Genomic DNA, 23,825 nt, shown 5'->3' on the forward strand with positions numbered 1-23,825 from the left:
TGTGCCATTTAATGTGCCTCTAAGGTTCTAGCATTAATGTGCCATTTAACGTGCCTGTAAGGTTCTAGCATTAATGTGTCATTTAACGTGCCTGTAAGGTTCTAGCATTAATATGCCATTTAACGTGCCTGTAAGGTTCTCGCATTAATGTGCCATTTAACGTGCCTGTAAGGTTCTAGCATTAATGTGCCATTTAACGTGCCTGTAAGGTTCTAGCACAGGGCCCTAGAACATCCTCAGGAAGCTTGGGCACGCACTCCCAACGTACACATTTTCCCGTTTTGCTGGAGGTCCCTTGTAGCTCAGTTACAAATCAAGGAGGAATATTAGAATGTCAATCAAATCAATCAATCAAATTTTATTTATATAGCGTATTTTACAACAGTTGTCACAATACGCTTTACAGACAGCCCTAGCCTAAACCCCCACAGGAGCAAGCCTAAGGCAACAGTGGCAAGGAAAACTCCCTGTGGCAGATGGGGAGAAACCTTGGAAGGAACCAGGCTCAAGGGGAAACCCATCCTCCTCTGGTCGGCTCAGGGTGCCGACTGGTGACCAGCATGTCAGCCAGTTTATGCAGAAGATATGATAAGTGATGTGGCTCAGATGATGGGTGGGGCCAGGTGGCGGTGATGGGGAACAGCAGGTGGCGGCAGATGTGGGCAGGGTGGGGGCAATGACGAAGGAGGGCTGGACCGCAGAGGTGGGGAGACCAGACGACTCTCGAAGCACTCTCGAGGGTTGGGGCAAGAGCCCCGCCGCAGCGTGGGGAAGAGGTGGAAACAGCAAACAATGTGATTCAGTTCTGCTATTCATGTTAAAAGAAAACCATTCGAATTGAATTGAATAATTGGATTATTCTTAAGATGCTATTCATGCATATCCTTGCACACACAATGCAGTATGCATATAAATCGGGACTTTACCACAATGTGTGTATGGGACATGTATGTTCCCATTTCCACTGTATTACTGTCAGTACTGTATTAGCTTGTTTCTGACCACAAGTAACTCATTCTGTCGGTCCACCAGTCAGCTTTTCTGAACACTCTACACTCCAGAAAGTCTGTAGCTGAATTGGAATCATTTTCTTATGAGAATAATAGTACTGGATTCTGAAACTACATAACCACCCCCCTTTGAAAGTTTGTTGTTCATGCCAGGTATATTGCACTGGATATCCGCTAATTTCTTATTAATTTAGTTTGACATAGGTGTTCTGTCTACCCTGAACAAGAACCTGCAGGTTGCACATTTCTGTGTGATCTCGACTGTCCAAGTAAGACAACAGTTTCTTTTCTTTTATATGTATATCCTGACATTACTGCTTTTTCTCTTTAGTCTAACTTTGACTTTGGTAAGCAGCTTAGCTTCCAAGCTTTTAGAGAGGGAACTTTGTTGTTATAAGCGCAGTAGAAAGACCTGTGAGCCTGAACAAAGTTTTTTAAAAATGTGTTGTCATTTATTAATGGTTTTGTTCAATAGCAGCTGTATTCCAGCAATCAGTTGATACTGCAGTTCTTCCACGAGGTAGCAGGAGTTTGCAGGGAAATTTCTGGGATAAGTGTTAATATGACACATTATTGTAAGATTCTTGTAAGACAGTAAAATGTCACAAGGTGGCGCTGTTCACAGCAGGTGTGTTCCACAGTCTTGAACCATCTAAAACTAAATTAATATGAGCAGTTCAGAGAAAAAAAAATCTAAATGATCCCAAGTATTTATTAAATAATGGCTCCAAATTCAAATTGATAGTGATTTGGAACTACTACTGAAAATTCCTCCAAAGTGTGAAGGAAGGAAGAGCAATCTCTTACCCATTTTGTAGCTTTTGCCGATATGTCACTATAACCAAGGAGGTTTGTAAGCGTCTTATACATACCAATCTTATGTTGTAGACATCAACATATCTGTAAAATACATTTGAGATTTGTTGGTGTTCAAAAGCATTGCTAGTACGTATACTTTCTGCTTATCACTGTTTTTAAACAGCGTTTGCCAGTTAAACATAGCGCTTGGTTGTATAACACGTGGAATAGCTTGTATATCACAAATACTGGTGCTTGGCTGGTTTACAGGGTTAAAATGTCTGCCTCCTGCAGGACCGGTATATTCACTGGGTGTTGTTTCAGAAAACAACCCTGGACAGCAGCTATTTTCTTCAACTCTGGCTTACGCCCACATTAGCCTGCAACGAATGCCTTCATTAAAGATGTATTCTGCTGACAAACAAAAACAATAAACAGGCATGTTCAGTTGGGCTATCAGTTTAGTTACAAGCTGCACAAATACTAGTACTAAAACACACCTTTGATGTTTGCAACTCAGGAGGCTTACAGGAGGTACACTAGAAAAGTACAAGGACCCATCACTTTCTCCTGGTTCAATGAAGGAACCAAAGTTTCATTTTCACTGTTGGCACCGCCGCAGGTAACACCCAATGACACGTATATTTCAGGTCTCAAAATTCTGCACACTTTCAGTATCAAACACAAGTACAACAGCAGCAGCAAGAGCAGTGGCAGGAGCAGCAGGAGCAGCAGGAGCAGCAGCAACCATGCATCCAGAGCATCCAGTCCTCTCTACGAAAATACTTCTCAATTTTTTGAAAACATCAGGAGGAGCTACGGCCATGATTATATTATTCATCATGTTCCAGTACATTTTCAAACTGGATTTTGTATGTCCCTGTGACCTTCGCTATAACAGACATCTCTGTGGAGTTTATGTGTTTCTACCGTTCGTCATAGTGACTGTGACTGTGATGCTGATAGACCCTCATTGTACGTGGGAATGCAAACTAAATGGATGCAGGACACGCATGCCACACTGCTCCTCAATAGTCAAAAGTCTACTCCTAGGCTCGGTGTGGGTAATTACTGCCTTCATTGATGGAGATGTAGTAGTGTGTTTATTCGCCACTAACATGACGGCTGGGCAGCAGGATGCATGCGGAGAGGTGACCAGCCAGAGCCCTGAACAGCAAAGGACCATCAACTACTATATGAACGTATCTCGGGTGAGTGATTACATTTTAAATGATTAAATTAATAATATTATATTTAATTACTATTCAATGCTACTACTATTAACAATAATAATAATAATAATAATAATAAGAAGAAGAAGAAGAATAATACAAAAAACTATTTTGTCTCTTTACAGATCGTAGGCCTGTCATGTTCCGGTGTTCCTGTCTGTGTTTCCCCTGTTGGGCCGCCAGATGGCAGCACTTCTGTTTTGTGTCCTGCTCCCTCCCTGTTAATTGTATGATTGTTTCATTGTCTCGTTATCCCATCATTGTTCCCACCTGTGTCTTGTTATCCCCTCCTTCTGGTTTGATTGCTTTTTGAGTTCACCTGTGTCTTGTTACCCCTGTCTATTTAAGTTCTCTGTTCCCTTGACTCGGGTGCTGGTTCCTTGTGTTTGTTGCTGATGAATGTTCAGACTTCCATGTACCTGCCTGCTTGTGTTTGTTCCCAACTTGTGTTTCCTCAGACCGTATGTACCTGCTTGTATTTTGTGCCTGACTGTTTTGTTTGACCTTCCCTTGTGCTCTGCCTTCCCGTGTTCTGCCCTGCTTGTGTTTGTTTCCAATCTCTGTTTGAATTACCCTTGTGCTCTGCCTGCCTGTGTTCTGCCCTGACCGTGTTCTGCCCTGCCTGTATTTGTGAGTCCCTTTTGTTTTCTGCTTTGTTTAGTTATTTTTTGAGTTTGTGGTTTTGCCCATTGTGGCCTTGTTTGTTCCCTGTTTGTTTACGTGTTAGTAAAGTCTTTGTTAATTTTCCCTTTTGAGTTTCGTGTTTTTTCCACTCTGCGCCTGGGTCCCAGCACCCGTACCGTCACAGAAGGAACCAGCCAGTTTGGGACCCAGCAGAGTTTTTTTTTTTTTTTTTTTTTTTTTTTTTTTTTTTGTTTAAAATGCCATCGGGGTGGTGGGAGCTTCAACCTCCCAGTGCCCGGGGCGGCCGGTCGCGGAGGCGCCGTGGTCGGGCTGCCTCCCGGTCGGCCAGACCTCCAGCTGATCAGCCGGCGGATCCTGACCCTTTTGAGGGTCGCGGCTTGCAATCTTCCCAGGGTCCGGCCCGCGGGGGTCCCGCCGGTCCCGTCCGGCTGCCCAGCCGGGTTCCCTACAGCTGTGGTCTGTGTTCCTGTCCCCTGCCCAGCCCAGATGGCAGGGCCCTCGGCCTGCTCCACCCCAAGTCCCAGAGGGACCTTCATGGCCTGCTCTGCCCCGAGTGCCGGAGGGACCTTCACGGCCTGCTCTGCCCCGAGTGCCGGAGGGACCTTCACGGCCTGCTCTGCCCCGAGTGCCGGAGGGACCTTCACGGCCTGCTCGGCCCCGAGTGCCGGAGGGACCTTCACGGCCTGCTCTGCCCCGAGTGCCGGAGGGACCTTCACGGCCTGCTCTGCCCCGAGTGCCGGAGGGACCTTCACGGCCTGCTCTGCCCCGAGTGCCGGAGGGACCTTCACGGCCTGCTCTGCCCCGAGTGCCGGAGGGACCTTCACGGCCTGCTCTGCCCCGAGTGCCGGAGGGACCTTCACGGCCTGCTCTGCCCCGAGTGCCGGAGGGACCTTCACGGCCTGCTCTGCCCCGAGTGCCGGAGCGGCCTTCACGGCCTGCTCTGCCTCAAGTCCCGGAGCGGCCTTCACGGCCTGCTCTGCCTCAAGTCCCGGAGCGGCCTTCACGGCCTGCTCTGCCTCAAGCCCCGGAGCGGCCTTCACGGCCTGCTCTGCCTCAAGCCCCGGAGCGGCCTTCACGGCCTGCTCTGCCTCAAGTCCCGGAGCGGCCTTCACGGCCTGCTCTGCCTCAAGTCCCGGAGGGGCCCCCAGAACCGCCTCGAGCCCCGGAGAGGCCCCCAGATCCGCCTCGAGCCCCGGAGAGGCTCCCAGATCCGCCTCGAGCCCCGGAGAGGCTCCCAGATCCGCCTCGAGCCCCGGAGAGGCCCCCAGAGCCGCCTCGAGCCCCGAGAGGCCCCAGAGCCGCCTCGAGCCCCGGAGAGGCCCCCAGAGCCGCCTCGAGCCCCGGAGAGGCCCCCAGAGCCGCCTCGAGCCCCGGAGAGGCCCCCAGAGCCGCCTCGAGCCCCGGAGAGGCCCCCAGAGCCGCCGCGAGCCCCGGAGAGGCCCCAGAGCAGCCTCCAGCCCCGGAGGCCTCGCCTGCTCTGACCCTTCCGCGGAGGCCGCCTGCTACACCCAAGTTTCGGGCTGTACTTGTGCCTCGAGCCCCGGGGGGCCTCCGAGGCTGCCTCAAGCCCCAGGGGAGCCTCCGCAGCCGCCTCGAGTCCCGGGGGGCCTCCGGAGCCGTCCAGAGCTCCGGAGAGGCCTCCAGAGCCGTCCAGAGCCCCGGAGAGGACAACGGTCCCATGTGTTGTCCCGCAGGGGCCGCCGCAGACTGCTCTGGCCGCCCCGCAGGCTAAGCCGCCTGCCTTGCCCCCTAGCGTTCGTGCTCCCCCTGGCGTTCGTGCTCCCCCTGGCGTTCGTTCTCCCCCTAGCGTTCGTGCTCCCCCTAGTGTTCTCGCGCCCCCCAGTGTCCGTTCTTCCCCTAGTGTTCTTGCTCTCCCTAGTGTCCACACCTTGCCCCCTGGCGTTCGTGCTCCCCCTGGCGTTCGTGCTCCCCCTAGTGTTCTCGCGCCCCCCAGTGTCCGTTCTTTCCCTAGTGTTCTCGCTCCCCCTAGTGTCCACACCTTGCCCCCTGGCGTTCGTGCTTCCCCTGGCGTTCGTGCTTCCCCTAGTGTTCTCGCTCCCCCTAGTGTTCGCCCTTCCCCCAGTGATCGTCTCTCCCCGGTATCGTCGCTTCCCCCAGTGGTCGCCTCTTCCCCGGAGTCTGTCCTCCCCCCAGTGGTCGTCCCTCCCCGGTCTCGTCGCTCCCCCAGTGGTCGTCTCTCCCCCGGTGTCGGTCCTTCCCCACAGTGATCGTCTCTTCCCCGGAGTCCGTCCTCCCCCCAGTGGTCGTCCCTCCCCGGCCTCGTCACTCCCCCTGTTGTCCATTCTCCCTTTGGTGTTCGTCCTCCCAACCGTGTGTCCGTGTGTTCCCGGCCCCCTGTCTAATTGTCTGCCCGCCTGTTTGTCTGTTGGTCTACCCGTATGTGTGTCAGCCAGTTTGTTGGCCTGTTTGTCTGCCCCCCAAGCCGTCAGCCCATCGGCCAACGTGTTTGCCCGCCTGTCTGCCTGTCTGTCAGTGTGCCAGTCCGCGTGTGTTTTGTCTTGTTTGCCTGTGTGTCAGTCCCTATGTCAGTTGTTGGGCTCCCCCCTCGCCTTCCCTGTCTGCCTGTCCCTTTGTGTGTCCGTCGGTGTCGCCGTGTGCCTCCCCGCCTGCTTGTCCCTGTGTCTGTCCTTGTAGGTCTCCCGATTGTGCCAGTATCTGGCAGTCTGTTTCCCCCTCAGTCTTGTCCAACCCAGTCCAGTGTTGTCGTGCCCCGTCTCAGTCCTGTCCTGTATGTCTGTCTTGCCCCTGTCCAAGTCCCCCCTGGTTTCCTGAGTCCCCCCTGGTTTCCTGAGTCCCCGTGTCGCCGGAGTGCGGGCCCTGAATTTCCCCGTGTCGCCCGGAGTGCGGGCCCTGAATTTCCCCGTGTCGCCCGATGTGCGGGCCCTGAGTCTCCCCCGTGTCGCCCGATGTGCGGGCCCTGAGTCTCCCCCGTGTCGCCCGATGTGCGGGCCCTGAGTTTCCCCGTGTCGCCCGAGTCCTGCCCAGCCCTGAGTCTCCCCGTGTCGCCCGGGTCCTGCCCAGCCCTGAGTCTCCCCGTGTTGCCCGGGTCCTACCCAGTCCCGAGTCCTGTTTCCCCCGTCCGAGTCCAGTCCCGAGTCCTGCGTCCCGTTCCAGTCCCGAGTCCCATCCTGTTCCTGTCCAGTCCTGTTTCTGCCCCGAGTTCCCGTCCAGCCCCGAGTTCCCCTCCAGCCCCGAGTCTTGTTCTTGTCTTGTCCTGTCTCCAGCCCCCACCCTCTGTTGACTCCCTCCCCGGGTCAGCGTCCTGGGACGTCAGGAGCCGTCCCTTGGGGGGGGGGTACTGTCATGTTCCGGTGTTCCTGTCTGTGTTTCCCCTGTTGGGCCGCCAGATGGCGGCACTTCTGTTTTGTGTCCTGCTCCCTCCCTGTTAATTGTATGATTGTTTCATTGTCTCGTTATCCCATCATTGTTCCCACCAGTGTCTTGTTATCCCCTCCTTCTGGTTTGATTGTTTTTTGAGTTCACCTGTGTCTTGTTACCCCTTGTCTATTTAAGTTCTCTGTTCCCTTGACTCGGGTGCTGGTTCCTTGCGTTTGTTCTTCCTTGTGTTTGTTGCCGATGAATGTTCAGACCTTTTCTACCTGCCTGCTTGTGTTTGTTCCCAACTTGTGTTTCCTCAGACCGTATGTACCTGCTTGTATTTTGTGCCTGACTGTTTTGTTTGACCTTCCCTTGTGCTCTGCCTTCCCGTGTTCTGCCCTGCTTGTGTTTGTTTCCAATCTCTGTTTGAATTACCCTTGTGCTCTGCCTGCCTGCGTTCTGCCCTGACCGTGTTCTGCCCTGCCTGTATTTGTGAGTCCCTTTTGTTTTCTGCTTTGTTTAGTTATTTTTTGAGTTTGTGGTTTTGCCCATTGTGGCCTTGTTTGTTCCCTGTTTGTTTACCTGTAAGTAAAGTCTTTGTTAATTTTCTCCCCTTTGAGTTTCGTGTTTTTTCCACTCTGCGCCTGGGTCCCAGCACCCGTACCGTCACAAGGCCTCAGTTTCATATTGAGTATGTCGCTCCTATTTGCTGCCTGTAATTTCCGGCACAGGAAACCATACCATGACTCTCTGCGCAAAAAGTACAAAGATGAACACATAAAGGCCTTTCTGAATGAGGAACAAAGTACACTGGGAAAAGCAGAAGCTGAACAACTAATTGCAAATAGGAGGAATTCAACGCTCCCACCACGTTCTTCACCGAGACAATCTGCCTCACATCCTCCTGCTCAAAATGAAGTTCCAAATGTACGCACACCTTTACTGTAAAAAATTTACTGAAAAGAAATGCCTTCATTTTAAAAATTAATTATTTTTTTTAATCACTGAAAAAACTGAAAAAAGCGGAATAAAGTAATTAACATTAATTAACCCTCCTGTTATCTTCAAATTTACTAACATCTTTTATCCTTGGGGTCAATTTGACCCCAGCAATTTAAACCTCCAGAAAATGATTATAATTAAAATTGTTACCATGAGTTTGTGTCAGGTACTTTATTATAGTCTTTGTTGACCAGTGTACACCGGCATATTCCAGGCATAGCTGGACTGTGCATCACATGCTGCTCATATTTTCATACCATGTTTGGCCGGTTTGCTTGGTATGTATTGTCTGAAAGGACAGCGCCCACGAAACGCAACCAGACATTCATCCACAGTCACGTGGGGGCCTGGATTGTAAAGAAAGGGTAATGGCTAAACCCACTTGTCCCATACATTATTATTGTTTAAAACTGCACATTTTAAGCACTGTATATGAACCAGAATATAAAGTACAATGTAAGCATAATATCCATGTGCAATTTCTCTCTGAAGCGCTTTTGCTGTCGCCTTCGTCTACCAAAATGTGTACAATTTGCTTATTTACTTCATCAGTGAATTTGTCTCTTGATTCTGCTAAATAAAATAAACACTTTCATTCATACATTGATGTTTAAGATTGTGTCATAATTTGGCGCTTGGACCTTCCCATCCATGGCTCAGGAAATGTGTTGATGTGTCATCATCTACGTAATAGAATTGTGGGTATGTGTAGTTCCACGAAACTGACTGCGGTATATTTATAATTATGAGTTAGCCTCTTTCATCAATGTATCTATTAAAAGGCAAACATTACATTACATTTATTAGGCAGACGCTTTTATCCAAAGCGACATACAATAAGTGCATACCGAAGGTCACTGGAACAACTACAAAAACACAGGTCCGATAAGGTACAATACTCATTTTGTACAGTTATTCATAGCCATGAACACATTAAGTCCAGTTCACAGAGTAAACATTACTCTGACCTAACCTATGCTGAATCAAGCTAGGAGGCATTATAAGCTACAACATCAAAATAATAATACAAGGCACAATAAGTGCTGGATAGATGTAGATGTGTAGCATGAAAGAGGGGAATTTAAGTGATAGAAATGAAAAGTGTGTGTGTGTGCATGTGCGTGTGTGTGTGTGTGTGTGTGCACGTGTGCATGCAGGGGCTGTTTGTTATGGTTTGGGTGTAGGGGAGTTCACAGCAGTCTGATTCTCATCAGACCTTCAAAGGAAAACAGCCTGTTCACTGTGCTGTCAAGGAGACACTGCAAAACATCCGATAGGATCAGCATTACGCACGCATGCATGCATGCACGCACGCACACGCGCACATGCACACCCCGCACGCATGCATGCACACACACACGCACACACACACACACACACACATAAACATTCAGACGCGGGCAGCATTTGATTGGCTGCTCCACAACTGCAGGCTCTCTTTCACATAAAGCGAAGCTGTTTATGAACACATCCAAAAGAAAATACAAACGAAAAAAAAAATGCAATTTCATTTCATCATCATGTGCACGTAATTTGTAGGAAAATGAAAATGCAGTGATCTAACTTGCATAGTAAACCAAAACCTACGGCACAGATATTCTGACAAATTCCTTTTTTGTATGTGTGAGGAAGAGAAACTTCATCACGTTAGTCTTATGGCCAGAAACAAATGTTTAGACACGTTCGCCATCACCGCCATACATGTTCATCTGCAGTCAGAACTGAGTAAGTTGTGCTTTTTAATACTATAATGAAACATGTCAGTGAAGTGTCTATATCCACATTAACAAGATTTACAAAGTACTCTGTATAAATACATGCATTTGTAATGCAGTAATATATAAATAAAATAATATAAAATATATACTCTTTCCTGTGTGGCAAAAAGGGTAGTTATTTATTTATTCTTACAAATGTCTTATTTTTAGGTTATTGTGTGTATTCTTATTTGTAGGTTATTGTGTTACTGTTTGTCACAACAGTAAATTGTCTCACCGTGACAAGGTGACCAGCTCTCTGAGACAGAGGGTTATGGAAGCAAGTAAGAGCTCAGCTTCCGATACATTCCCCCTAAACCAGACCCTCTTTAACTGTGACATGTTTCTTGAATTCAGCACAGTAAATATGATCTTTTCTCAGGCTTGACTTGAACATCCTGTATGGCAAGAATACCTCTCTGTTTAACCAGTTCACAGGAAATTGTGAGGGAGGGAAGTGTGAAGACCAGACGCGACCAAACAGGGGATCTATAAGTTACCAAAGGGGCACTCCAGTAACCACTGAGTCTCGTGAGAGACGAAATGAGAAGGGGGTGCTATACTCCTAAGGGACGTATCCCAAAAAATGAATAAACCCCTAAACGGGTAACTGAGGAAGAAGGAGTATATAAAGAAAATAAAGGAACAGGGAAAAGAAAAGAAGAAAAACGACTTCGACCCGAAGCAGAGAAAAAGAAAATGTCTTTTCAAAAAACAAACAAAAGACGTTCTGAGGCCAACTAAAACCAGGGGGGAAACTAGTTAGTAAGGGGCAGAAAGGTTTGTGCCCCAACGGTGACACAATAACCCCTTAAAACCGCCAGCCTCAGAATCTGGACATATACCGTCCTAATACCTTTTTCTCAAAAGAAAAAACAAACAAACTGAAGTCAGAATTCTTTTTAAATTCCTTTGTTCTTAAATTCCTTACACCTTTCTCAGAAATACGACAGGGAACTGGCTAGAGCAAAACACGTTACACTCAAGCACCATTCCACTGCCTACTGACGCTTTAAATACCCAGCCACAGGTGTGGCTGGTAATCAGCGGAAGATGTGAGCAACCCACAGGTGAAACCGATCAGAGGTAACCCTGCAGGAATGCATGGAATGTTCAAGCAGGAACAATCCTCCCAAAGGAACCAAAAATAACGATTAGCCGAGTGGCTAATCTGCAAGCTCGAACTAATCGTCCCCACACCCCAAAATAACGATTAGCCGAGTGGCTAATCGGAATGCTAACCACTGAGCCGGTGCAGGCACAGAAAAATGATCTACCTGCACAGAAACCGTGACAGTACCCCCCCTCTAAGGACCGGCCCCAGACGGGCCCTCGGACCCACGAGAGCGGAAATCCCGGATCAGTTCAGGATCCAATATGTCCCTAGAGGGAACCCAACAACGCTCCTCCGGACCATAACCCTCCCAGTCAATGAGAAATTGTACCCTACGGCCCACACGCCTCTCGGCCAGAATGCGACGCACCGTATAAACTGGTTCCCCATCCACGAGTCTAGGCGGAGGTGGGGGTTTGTCCACAGGGGCCAACGCGCTTACTAGAACTGGCTTAAGACGAGAGACATGAAAGGTAGGGTGAATTCTCATGGACCGGGGCAGCTGTAGGCGAACCGTGACCGGGTTAATTCTCCGAAGGATCTTAAATGGACCAATGAAACGAGGAGCGAGTTTACGAGACTCCACTCGTAGAGGGAGGTCACGAGTAGAAAGCCAGACACGCTGACCCACCCGATAGGAGGGCGCAGGTCTGCGGTGTCTGTCGGCAAGCCTCTTTTGACTGGCTGACGAGCGTAGCAGTGGTGTACGAACTCTCCTCCAGGTGGACCGACACCGCTTGACAAATGTCTCTGCGGAGGGCACCTCGATGTTCTTCTCCAATTCTGGGAAGAGTGGAGGTTGATAACCACATTGGGCCTCAAATGGTGAGGTCCCCGTCGACGCGTTACGTAGCGTATTGTGCGCGTACTCTGCCCACACGAGTTGACGGCTCCAGGAGGTGGGATTGGAAGAGACCAGACAGCGGAGAGTGTTTTCCAACGTCTGATTTGTGCGTTCCGTCTGTCCATTGGTCTCTGGGTGAAACCCTGATGAGAGACTGACAGACGCCCCCAGAAGCTAACAGAATGCTCGCCAAAAACGCGCGGTAAACTGCGGGCCACGATCCGATACTACGTCTTGAGGTAACCCGTGTATTCGGAAGACGTGGTTAATAACTAACCGGGCGGTCTCCAAAGCCGACGGAAGTTTAGGCAACGCTATAAAATGAGCCGCCTTCGAGAATCTATCCACGACGACTAAGATGGCCGTGTTGCCATCAGAGGGTGGCAGCCCAGTGATAAAGTCCAGCGCTATGTGACTCCAAGGGCAACTAGGAACGGGCAAGGGACGTAAAAGACCCGACGGTGGAATGCGAGAACCCTTGTTCCGAGCGCAAACCGAGCAGGCCGAAACATACTCCCGCACATCCCTCTCCATGCCAGGCCACCAAAATCGCCGGGATAAAAAATCCTTAAATCTGTGGACACCCGGATGACAAGTCAGATGCGTGGAATGTCCCCAACGCAACACCTGGGCGCGTACCCTAGCAGGGACAAAGAGACAGTTAGGCGGACCTCCACCTGGATCTGGCTCAGACCTTTGAGCCTTCCAGACCACTGACTCAATCCTCCACATAGCAGGAGCTACAATCAAAGTGGGGGGAACAATGGGCTCTGGGGAGCGGTTGTCGTCTGATTGGTCATAGATTCTAGACAGGGCGTCAGGTTTGATATTTTTTGAACCCGGACGATAAGTAAGGATAAAATTTAAAAAACAAAGACCAGCGACCCTGCCGCGAATTCCGTCTCTTAGCGCTCTGAATAAACTCCAGGTTTTTATGATCTGTCCAGACCGTGAAAGGATGTTCCGCCCCCTCCAGCCAATGCCGCCACTCCTCCAGAGCCAGCTTGACTGCCAAAAGTTCACGATCACCGACGTCATAATTCCTCTCCGCTGGGGAAAGGGACCGCGAGAAATATGCACACGGGTGCACCTTGTTATCTACAGGGGACCGTTGAGATAAAATGGCTCCCGCGCCAAGCTCAGAAGCATCCACCTCCACCACAAATGGAAGTGCCGGGTTAGGCGTGATGAGAATGGGCTCAGAACAGAACATAGACTTTAAAACCCGGAAAGCCGCATCGGCTTTGGATGTCCAAGCAAAATGAACACTGGCCTCCTTTTGGGTCAGCACAGTGATCGGTGCGGCTACTGCACTAAAATAGCGAATGAAACGCCTGTAAAAGTTGGCGAATCCCAAAAACCGCTGCACCTGTTTAACTGATGTGGGTGGGGGCCAATTCTTAACTGCGGAGACTTTATCAGGGTCCATTTTAATAGTTCCCTCAGAAATTATAAACCCCAAAAAAGAGACAGATTTGGCATGGAATAGGCATTTCTCGGCCTTCACGAACAGTTTAGCCTCCAAAAGGCATTTCAAAACCTGCCTGACATGACTGACATGCTCAGCAGGAGTGTTGGAAAAGATTAAAATGTCATCTAAATAGACGAACATAAATCTCTCCAACATCTCCCTAAGAACGTCATTGACTAAGGCCTGAAATACCGCCGGGGCGTTCGTGAGACCGAATGGCATGACTAAATATTCGAAATGCCCGTTATGCGTGTTAAATGCTGTTTTCCACTCGTCTCCTTCTCTTATTCGCACTAAATTATAGGCATTCCGAAGGTCAAGTTTGGTGAATATAGTCGCCCCCTGGAGACGTTCAAAAGCCGAATTCATAAGGGGTAAGGGGTAGCGGTTCTTGACCGTGATATTATTAAGACCTCTGTAATCTATACAGGGTCGCAGACCGCCGTCCTTTTTCTTAACAAAGAAAAACCCTGCCCCCGCCGGCGAAGTGGAGGGTCGAATAAAACCATTGGCCAGGGACTCTTGAATATATTCCCTCATAGCCTCGCTCTCGGGAATAGATAAAGAATATAAGGAACCCCTTGGTGGGACCAAACCAGGAAATAATTCGATAGCGCAATCATACGTTCTGTGCGGAGGTAAAGTAGTGGCCTCTTGCTTACTAAATACCTGCGCAAGATCTGCATAATCGTTGGGGACATTGACTGGTAATGGAATAGTGACCGTACCCACTGTAACCAGATCCTCCATGCTGGCGGAATAAGGGTTTTCCATTTCATCTGCCGTATCTTGTTCGCTCTGGCTTTTAAAAGAACACCCCTCACCCGAGAATTCCTCTGTGGCATAATCGCAAGGAGAGAATGTGTCAAAACACGGATCCCAGACTAGGCTCTCCTCCCTACCTGAAGGGGGCGATGCCGCAAACTGACTGATGGGAGTAACGGTCTCCTCATCACAGTACTCAAAACTGGGCTGGGAACTAGAACCAACCCCAGGAGCCTGCGTATTCTCCTGCTGACAGTGAGACACGCATTCCAAACCCCACTGAAGGATGGCCTCCCCAGTCCCGCCCCAATTGATGTAAGGTTTATGCCTAACCAACCAGGAATGCCCCAACACAAGGGGAAAGGTCGGCGATTCCACCAAAAAAAATCTGATACGCTCCACATGTTCACCAAAAGGAACGCGCATCTGAATAAAAGCGGTGGTTCTTTCCACTAGGCCTGTGCCTAAGGGACGGCCATCAAGCGCAGTAATCACCTGAGGCTGTGGCAAGAGACGCACAGGTAATCCACGTTTCTTTGCCCATTTAGTGTCAATAAAACAATCCACTGCGCCTGAATCTAAAAATGCATTAGTGTTAATGATCTGTTTATTCCAGGAGAGTTCGACGGGGATACAGGTGCGAAAGGCTGATAACTCACGTCTCGCCAGTGGCTTACGCTTCACCGACGAGACTGATCTTTTTCTGCTAGCACTGGACAACTCTTTATGCGGTGCCCTATCTGTTTGCAATAGTGGCACCTCTTGGTTCTTGATCGGAAATCCGAATTCCTGCGAACGTCCACACTGTCCACCTGCATAGGTTCTGACCTAATTCCAGTGTCTTGGGAACGAGTGGAGAAGATGGGCATACCCAAGAGAGGTGCGACATAAGGGGTTGTTCGACCTCTCCTTTATTCCTTCTCTCTCTCTCGTTCCCTAACCCGGTGATCAATGCGGATAGCTCTCGCAACCAATGCCTCGAAAGTAGCGGGTGGCTCACTCGCAGCCAGTGCATCCCTGACTGGATCTGACAGGGCATTGGTGAATAGTGTCATAAGCGGTAGTTCAGGCCAGACTGATTCGCCGGCTAACGATCGGAATGCTATGGAAAATTCTGCAACACTATTCCTTCCCTGCCGAAGACGGGTTAACCTAGTGGCTGCCTCGCTGCCCGTAACATCATGGTCAAACACCCTTTCTATCTCCTCAATGAGGCGGTCTGAACTTGTCATTATGGGTGAGTTTGAACGAAAAAGTGGGTCAGCCCAGGCCAGGGCTTGACCCTTAAGGAGACTAACAATAAACGCCACCCTTGATTCGTCTATAGCATATCGTGAAGGATGAGCTCTAAACTGTATAAAACATTGTGTTATGAACCCCCGGCATTTGCCGGATTCACCTTCGAACGGAGCAGGGAGCTGAAGTTTAGGTTCCTGATTATTTGTGAGTGCCGGTGTGTGTCTGGGAAGGAAAGGATTGTGCTTGTATACTGGGAGTCTCCGAAGAAACTCAGTTTGGAAACGCCTTGTCTCCTCGCGTTCAAGACGTCGCTCTTCCTCTACCCGGACCCGGTGTTCCTCGAAACCTCGCCTAAACTCCTCGGAAGCCACCTGCTGGCGACCCATAATCTCTAGCAGGCCGGTCAGTGTAGCTTCCTGGCGGCGTGACGCCTCCTCTTGTAGGGCTAAACGCTCGCACAGCTCTGCCTGTTGTGCAGTGGTGTTTACTTGTTGACTGTGCAACATTTGTAGACCCTCTGTATGGGCCGTCAGGACGGCTTGTTGAGCCGTAACTGCCTGATCCAGGCCGATGGTCGCTGGTACTTCCATTTGGCTTGAGTGTTCTGTGAGGGAGGGGAAGTGTGAAGACCAGACGCGACCAAACAGGGGATCTATAAGTTACCAAAGGGGCACTCCAGTAACCACTGAGTCTCGTGAGAGACGAAATGAGAAGGGGGTGCTATACTCCTAAGGGACGTATCCCAAAAAATGAATAAACCCCTAAACGGGTAACTGAGGAAGAAGGAGTATATAAAGAAAATAAAGGAACAGGGAAAAGAAAAGAAGAAAAACGACTTCGACCCGAAGCAGAGAAAAAGAAAATGTCTTTTCAAAAAACAAACAAAAGACATTCTGAGGCCAACTAAAACCAGGGGGGAAACTAGTTAGTAAGGGGCAGAAAGGTTTGTGCCCCAACGGTGACACAATAACCCCTTAAAACCGCCAGCCTCAGAATCTGGACATATACCGTCCTAATACCTTTTTCTCAAAAGAAAAAACAAACAAACTGAAGTCAGAATTCTTTTTAAATTCCTTTGTTCTTAAATTCCTTACACCTTTCTCAGAAATACGACAGGGAACTGGCTAGAGCAAAACACGTTACACTCAAGCACCGTTCCACTGCCTACAGACGCTTTAAATACCCAGCCACAGGTGTGGCTGGTAATCAGCGGAAGATGTGAGCAACCCACAGGTGAAACCGATCAGAGGTAACCCTGCAGGAATGCATGGGATGTTCAAGCAGGAACAATCCTCCCAAAGGAACCAAAAATAACGATTAGCCGAGTGGCTAATCTGCAAGCTCGAACTAATCGTCCCCACACCCCAAAATAACGATTAGCCGAGTGGCTAATCGGAATGCTAACCACTGAGCACAGAAAAATGATCTACCTGCACAGAAACCGTGACAGGAAATGGTCATCGTGCATTTTAAATAGGAACCATCTAAAACTAAATTAATATGAGCAGTTCAGAGAAAAAAAAATCTAAATGATCCCAAGTATTTATTAAATAATGGCTCCAAATTCAAATTGATAGTGATTTGGAACTACTACTGAAAATTCCTCAAAAGTGTGAAGGAAGGAAGAACAATCTCTTACCCATTTTGTAGCTTTTGCCGATATGTCACTATAACCAAGGAGGTCTGTAAGCGTCTTATACATACCAATCTTATGTTGTAGACATCAACATATCTGTAAAATACATTTGAGATATGTTGATGTTCAAAAGCATTGCTAGTACGTATACTTTGTGATTATTTGTAACTGTTTTTAAATGATTTTTGGCAGTTAAACATACCGCTTGGTTGTATAGCACTTGGAATAGCTTGTATATCACAAATACTGGTGCTTGGCTGGTTTACAGGGTTAAAATGTCTGTCTCCTGCAGGACCGGTATATTCACTGGGTGTTGTTTCAGTAAACCACCCTGGACAGCAGCTATTTGCTCTGGCTTACGCCCACATTAGCCTGCAGCGAATGCCTTCATAAAAAAAGGATTCTGCTGACAAACAAATACAATAAATGGGCATGTTCAATCAGACATTTTAGTTTATTTGATTTTTAATTTGTGAAGTTAGACAGTGGGTCCAGTAACATACTTCACAAAAACAACGGAGGAACAGATTCTCTCCCTCTCTTCACACATTTCATTACATTATATTTATTGGGCAGACGCTTTTTTCCACAGCGACGTTCAATAAGTGCATACCAAAGGCCATTGCAACAACTACAAAGCACAGGTACGATAAGGTACAATACTCATTATGTATCAGTTATTCATAGCCATGAACACATTAAGTCCAGTTCTCATAGTAAGCATAGGCTAGAGTAATGTTATGTCAAACTAGGAGGCACAAAAACAAGATACAACCTCAAGATAACAATACAAGTGTAATGTAAGTGCTGGATGGAGGTACATGTGTCACACAGTAGTACTGAATGATGATCATTTTCTTAGTTTTACTTGATTTTGGTTCAATTTTCAAAAAATAATTGTAAAAGTAATAAAGGTAAGTGTCTATTGAGTGTGTGCATGTGAGTGTGTGTGTGTACGCGTGTATGTGTGTGTGAGTTTGTGTGTGTGCGTGCAAGTGCACGTGTGGGTGTGTGTGTATGTGTGTACGTGTGCATGTATGAGTGTGTGTGCGAGTGTGAACTTGTGTATGTGTGAGTGTGCGCATGTCTGTGCATGTGTATGTGCATGTACAGTATGTCTGTGTCTGAGTGCGTGTGTGTGTGTGTGTGTGTGTGTGTGTGTGTGTGTGTGTGTGTGTGTGTGTGTGTACGCATGTACATGTGTCTGAGTTTGTGTGTGTGTGTGTGTGTGTGTGTGTGCACGTGTACGCATGTACATGTGTGTGAGTTTGTGTGTGTGTGTGACTGACTAACTCCTGTAGGGCTGCTATGTTTGCTGGCTTTTGTTTCAACAATCTACCCCACATAGATTAGTCAATTACAGTCATGGTTCCAGTAAGGTACTTCAGACAAAACTTCAGCCAGTTACAAGCTGCACAAAAACTAGTACTAAAACACACATTTGATGTTTGCAACTCATTTGTCTGCTGTCCTCTGTAACTTTGTGTTTATGTCAGGACCCCCTTGCAGAACATGATTTCCATCTCAATGGGGTTTTTCTGTTTAAATGCAGGTTACATAAAAAATAAAAAATAATAAACAGGAGGCTTGCAGGAGGCGTACAGGAGGTACACTTGAAAAGTACAAGGACTCATCACTTTCTCCTGGTTCATGATCTGTTTTCACACTGTGTTTTTGGTGCTGTGCTAATTTCACTGTGGACTGAAGTTCAGTGAAGGAACCAAAGTTTCATTTTTACTGTTGGCACCACCGCAGGTTACACCTGATGGCACGTATATTTCAGATCTCTAAGATTCTGCACACTTTCAGTATCAAACACAGGTACAACAGCAGCAGCAAGAGCAGTGGCAGGAGCAGCAGCAGCAGGAGCAGCGGCAGGAGCAGCGGCAGGAGCAGCAATAGCAGGATCAGCAGCAGGAGCAGCAGCAGCAGGAACAGCAGGAGCAGCAGCAGCAGCAGCAGCAGGAGCAGCAGCAACCATGCATCCAGAGCATCCAGTCTTCTCTATGAAAATGCTTCACAATCTCATAAAAGCACCAGGAGCTGTGGCCATACTTATATTATTCTTCATTTTCCAGTACATTTTCAAACTGGATTTTGTATGTCCCTGTGATCTTCACTATAACAGACATTTCTGTTTATCTTATGTGTTTCTACCATTCGGCATAGTGACTGTGATTGTGATGCTGATAGACCCTCATTGTACGTGGGAATGCAAACTAAATGGATGCAGGAAATGCAGGCCACAATGCTCATCAATAGTCAACAGTCTACTCCTGGGCTCGGTGTGGATAATTACTGCATTCATTGATGGAGACGTAATAGTGTGTTTAAATGCCACTAACATGACGGCTGGGCAGCAGGGTACATGCATAGATGTGACCAGCCAGAGCCCTGAACAGCAAAGGACCATCAACTACTATGTGAACTTCTCGCGTAAGTAATTACATTTTAACTAATTAAATTAATAATATTATATTTAATTACTATACAATGCTACTACTACTACTGCTGTTACTGCTATTATTATTATTATTGTTGTTATTATTATTATTATTATTATTATTATTATTAATAATAATAATAATAATAATGATAATAATAATACAAAAAACGTTTTTGTCTCTTTACAGATATTAGGCCTCGGTGTCATATTGATTATGTCACTCCTATGCGCTTGCTGTAATTTTTGGTGCAGGAAACCATACCATGACTCTCTGCGCAAAAAGTACAAAGATGAACACATAAAGGCCTTTCTGAAAGAGGAACAAAGTATACTGGGAAAAGCAGACGCTGAAAAACTAATTGCAAATAGGAGGAATTCAACGCCCCAACCACATTCTTCACCGAGACAATCTGCCGCAGATCTTTCTGCTCAAATAGAACTTCCAAATGTAAGCACACCTTTACTGCAAGGCTGCATATAATGAAACGACCCACAAATGTAATAGAATTGTGGGTATGTGTAGTTCCATGAAACTGACTGCGGTATATTTATAATTACGAGTTAGCCTCTTTCATCAATGTATCTATTAAAAGGCAAACATTACATTACATTTATTAGGCAGACGCTTTTATCCAAAGCGACATATAGTAAGTGCATACCGAAGGTCACTGGAACAACTACAAAAACACAGGTCCGATAAGGTACAATACTCATTTTGTACAGTTATTCATAGCCATGAACACATTAAGTCCAGTTCACACAGTAAACATTACTCTGACCTAACCTATGCTAAATCAAGCTAGGAGGCATTATAAGCTACAACATCAAAATAATGATACAAGGCACAATAAGTGCTAGATGGAGGTAGATGTGTAGCATGAAAGAGGGGAATTTAAGTGATAGAAATGAAAAGTGTGGGTGTGTGTGTGTGAGTGAGTGCGTGTGTGTGTGTGTGTGCATGTGTGTGCGCGCAGGGGCTGTTTGTTATGGTTTGGGTATAGGGGAGTTCACAGCACTCTGATTCTTATCAGACCTATAAATGAAAACAGCCTGTTCACTGTGCTGTCAGGGAGACACTGCAAAACATCCGATAGGATCAGCATTACGCACGCACGCACGCATGCACGCACACACACGCGCACACACACACATGCACGCACGCATGCATGCACACACACACGCACACACACACACACACACATAAACATTCAGACGCAGGCAGCATTCGATTGGCTGCCTCACAACTGCAGGCTCTCTTTCACATAAACAGCGAAGCTGTTTGTGAACATATCCAAAAGAAAATACAAACGAGAAACAAAAAATGCTATTTCATTTCTTCATCACATGCACATAATTTGTAGGAGATTGACAATGAAAATGCAGTGATCTAACTTGCATAGTAAACAAAAAACACAGATATTCTGACAAACAAGTTACTTTTTTTGTATGTGTGAGGAAGTGAAACTTCATCATGTTAGTCTTATGGCCAACATTTAGACACATTCGCCATCACCGCCATACATGTTCATCTGCAGTCAGAACTGAGTAAGTTGTGCTTTTTAATACTATAATGAAACATGTCAGTGAAGTGTCCATATCCACATTAACAAAATTAACAAAGTACTCTGTATAAATACATGCATTTTTAATGCAGTAATATATAAATAAAATTATATAAAATATATACTCTTTCCTGTGTGACAAAAAAGGTAGTTATTTATTTATTCTTATGCAGTCATATTTGTAGGTTATTGTGTGTATTCTTATTTTTAGGTTATTGTGTTACTGTTTGTCACAACAGTAAATTGTTTCACCGTGACAAGGTGACCAGCTCTCTAAGACAGAGGGTTATGGAAGCAAGTAAGAGCTCAGCTTCCGATACATTCCCCCTAAACCAGACCCTCTTTAACTGTGACATGTTTCTTGAATTCAGCACAGTAAATATGATCTTTTCTCAGGCTTGACTTGAACATCCTGTATGGCAAGAATACTTCTCCATTTAACCAGTTCACAGGAAATTGTGAGGGAGGGGAAGTGTGAAGACCAGACGCGACCAAACAGGGGATCTATAAGTTACCAAAGGGGCACTCCAGTAACCACTGAGTCTCGTGAGAGACGAAATGAGAAGGGGGTGCTATACTCCTAAGGGACGTATCCCAAAAAATGAATAAACCCCTAAACGGGTAACTGAGGAAGAAGGAGTATATAAAGAAAATAAAGGAACAGGGAAAAGAAAAGAAGAAAAACGACTTCGACCTGAAGCAGAGAAAAAGAAAATGTCTTTTCAAAAAACAAACAAAAGACATTCTGAGGCCAACTAAAACCAGGGGGGAAACTAGTTAGTAAGGGGCAGAAAGGTTTGTGCCCCAACGGTGACACAATAACCCCTTAAAACCGCCAGCCTCAGAATCTGGACATATACCGTCCTAATACCTTTTTCTCAAAAGAAAAAACAAACAAACTGAAGTCAGAATTCTTTTTAAATTCCTTTGTTCTTAAATTCCTTACACCTTTCTCAGAAATACGACAGGGAACTGGCTAGAGCAAAACACGTTACACTCAAGCACTATTCCACTGCCTACTGACGCTTTAAATACCCAGCCACAGGTGTGGCTGGTAATCAGCGGAAGATGTGAGCAACCCACAGGTGAAACCGATCAGAGGTAACCCTGCAGGAATGCATGGAATGTTCAAGCAGGAACAATCCTCCCAAAGGAACCAAAATAACGATTAGCCGAGTGGCTAATCTGCAAGCTCGAACTAATCGTCCCCACACCCCAAAATAACGATTAGCCGAGTGGCTAATCGGAATGCTAACCACTGAGCCGGTGCAGGCACAGAAAAATGATCTACCTGCACAGAAACCGTGACAGTACCCCCCCTCTAAGGACCGGCCCCAGACGGGCCCTCGGACCCACGAGAGCGGAAATCCTGGATCAGTTCAGGATCCAATATGTCCCTAGAGGGAACCCAACAACGCTCCTCCGGACCATAACCCTCCCAGTCAATGAGAAATTGTACCCTACGGCCCACACGCCTCTCGGCCAGAATGCGACGCACCGTATAAACTGGTTCCCCATCCACGAGTCTAGGCGGAGGTGGGGGTTTGTCCACAGGGGCCAACGCGCTTACTAGAACTGGCTTAAGACGAGAGACATGAAAGGTAGGATGAATTCTCATGGACCGGGGCAGCTGTAGGCGAACCGTGACTGGGTTAATTCTCCGAAGGATCTTAAATGGACCAATGAAACGAGGAGCGAGTTTACGAGACTCCACTCGTAGAGGGAGGTCACGAGTAGAAAGCCAGACACGCTGACCCACCGATAGGAGGGCGCAGGTCTGCGGTGTCTGTCGGCAAGCCTCTTTTGACTGGCTGACGAGCGTAGCAGTGATGTACGAACTCTCCTCCAGGTGGACCGACACCGCTTGACAAATGTCTCTGCGGAGGGCACCTCGATGTTCTTCTCCAATTCTGGGAAGAGTGGAGGTTGATAACCACATTGGGCCTCAAATGGTGAGGTCCCCGTCGACGCGTTACGTAGCGTATTGTGCGCGTACTCTGCCCACACGAGTTGACGGCTCCAGGAGGTGGGATTGGAAGAGACCAGACAGCGGAGAGTGTTTTCCAACGTCTGATTTGTGCGTTCCGTCTGTCCATTGGTCTCTGGGTGAAACCCTGATGAGAGACTGACAGACGCCCCCAGAAGCGAACAGAATGCTCGCCAAAAACGCGCGGTAAACTGCGGGCCACGATCCGATACTACGTCTTGAGGTAACCCGTGTATTCGGAAGACGTGGTTAATAACTAACCGGGCGGTCTCCAAAGCCGACGGAAGTTTAGGCAACGCTATAAAATGAGCCGCCTTCGAGAATCTATCCACGACGACTAAGATGGCCGTGTTGCCATCAGAGGGTGGCAGCCCAGTGATAAAGTCCAGCGCTATGTGACTCCAAGGGCAACTAGGAACGGGCAAGGGACGTAAAAGACCCGATGGTGGAATGCGAGAACCCTTGTTCCGAGCGCAAACCGAGCAGGCCGAAACATACTCCCGCACATCCCTCTCCATGCCAGGCCACCAAAATCGCCGGGATAAAAAATCCTTAAATCTGTGGACACCCGGATGACAAGTCAGATGCGTGGAATGTCCCCAACGCAACACCTGGGCGCGTACCCTAGCAGGGACAAAGAGACAGTTAGGCGGACCTCCACCCGGATCTGGCTCAGACCTTTGAGCCTTCCGGACCACTGACTCAATCCTCCACATAGCAGGAGCTACAATCAAAGTGGGGGGAACAATGGGCTCTGGGGAGCGGTTGTCGTCTGATTGGTCATAGATTCTAGACAGGGCGTCAGGTTTGATATTTTTTGAACCCGGACGATAAGTAAGGATAAAATTTAAAAAACAAAGACCAGCGACCCTGCCGCGAATTCCGTCTCTTAGCGCTCTGAATAAACTCCAGGTTTTTATGATCTGTCCAGACCGTGAAAGGATGTTCCGCCCCCTCCAGCCAATGCCGCCACTCCTC

General features: G+C 47.6%; 2 long non-coding RNA genes across 2 annotated transcripts in view; both read left to right on the forward strand.

Moving 5' to 3' along the window:
• The window catches only part of LOC135251893 (uncharacterized), a 30,679-nt gene continuing 6,854 nt past the window's right edge, over positions 1-23,825 (forward strand). Inside the window, exon 1 of the long non-coding RNA XR_010329220.1 lies at positions 1-209. This is a non-coding gene — a long non-coding RNA (uncharacterized LOC135251893). The remainder of the gene's footprint in view (positions 210-23,825) is intronic.
• Positions 927-19,587, forward strand: LOC135251892 (uncharacterized). The gene is made up of 2 exons (XR_010329219.1): positions 927-3,019; positions 19,486-19,587. It is a non-coding gene; the product is annotated as an uncharacterized LOC135251892 (long non-coding RNA).

Source organism: Anguilla rostrata, chromosome 3, assembly GCF_018555375.3.
Source record: "Anguilla rostrata isolate EN2019 chromosome 3, ASM1855537v3, whole genome shotgun sequence".
Taxonomy (NCBI): Eukaryota; Metazoa; Chordata; class Actinopteri; order Anguilliformes; family Anguillidae; genus Anguilla; species Anguilla rostrata.